Source organism: Myotis lucifugus, unplaced genomic scaffold (assembly GCF_000147115.1).
Source record: "Myotis lucifugus unplaced genomic scaffold, Myoluc2.0 scaffold_110, whole genome shotgun sequence".
NCBI lineage: Eukaryota > Metazoa > Chordata > Mammalia > Chiroptera > Vespertilionidae > Myotis > Myotis lucifugus.
Window position 1 is genome coordinate 2,203,591 of NW_005871158.1, and position 793 is coordinate 2,204,383.

Sequence of the window (793 nt, forward strand, 5' to 3'; positions counted from 1 at the left end):
CAGGAGCGCCGACGTGAGAAGTGTTGCGCAGGCGCGTTGGCAGAGTCGCTAGGACGTGCGCTCTCTGAGACGGCGACCAGGCATCTGGGAGCACGGAAGTCGTATTCTCTTAACTGTGAGTTCCCACGTTTGTTCCACGGCGCGGGTTGTGAAGGATTAGAAACGAATTTCGGGAAGTGACTTCGGTCCGGCCACAGCAGCAGCACCCCCGACCCGCCCCGGGTCCCGCGGCCCGCGGCGGGAAGTCGTGCGCCTGCGCACCAAGCATCCGTGAGATCTCGGGCCGAGGAGGAAGGTCCTCCCTGGCTGAGCTCGCGGTCCGTGCCCCCAGGGGATCCATTCTTTCCCTTTCCCCTGCTCCTGCCGACGCTCGTGCCCGGGGTGGTATCAGTTCTCCGCCAGCTCGCTTGGGGCCGTGGCCGAGTTCCTGGCGCTCCCTTTCAGTAGTGGAGCGACTTCCTCTGTCCTCTTCCTCCTCCTCCTGTGCTCTTGGGTCAAACCGCTGCCCCCGCTGATGCCTCCCCCACCCCTCTGCGCCGGGATCCTGGAGCCGAGCTGAGCCGGGGCGGTCCTGGCCAGCACCCTCAGGGTGTCCCCCCTGCCCCCCCCAGGCTCTCCCGACTGGAAACTTCCCTCGGGCCCCCTGCCGGTATTTCGGGAAAGGAAAAGAGAAGCAAACGGGATCCTTAGAAATGGCCCACGGTTTTCTTCCTTCGGGGATGTTAACACATGATTCGTTTTTTATACGTTTGTCCCTTTGTCATTTTTTAGTGCGTAATTTAAACTTGTGTCT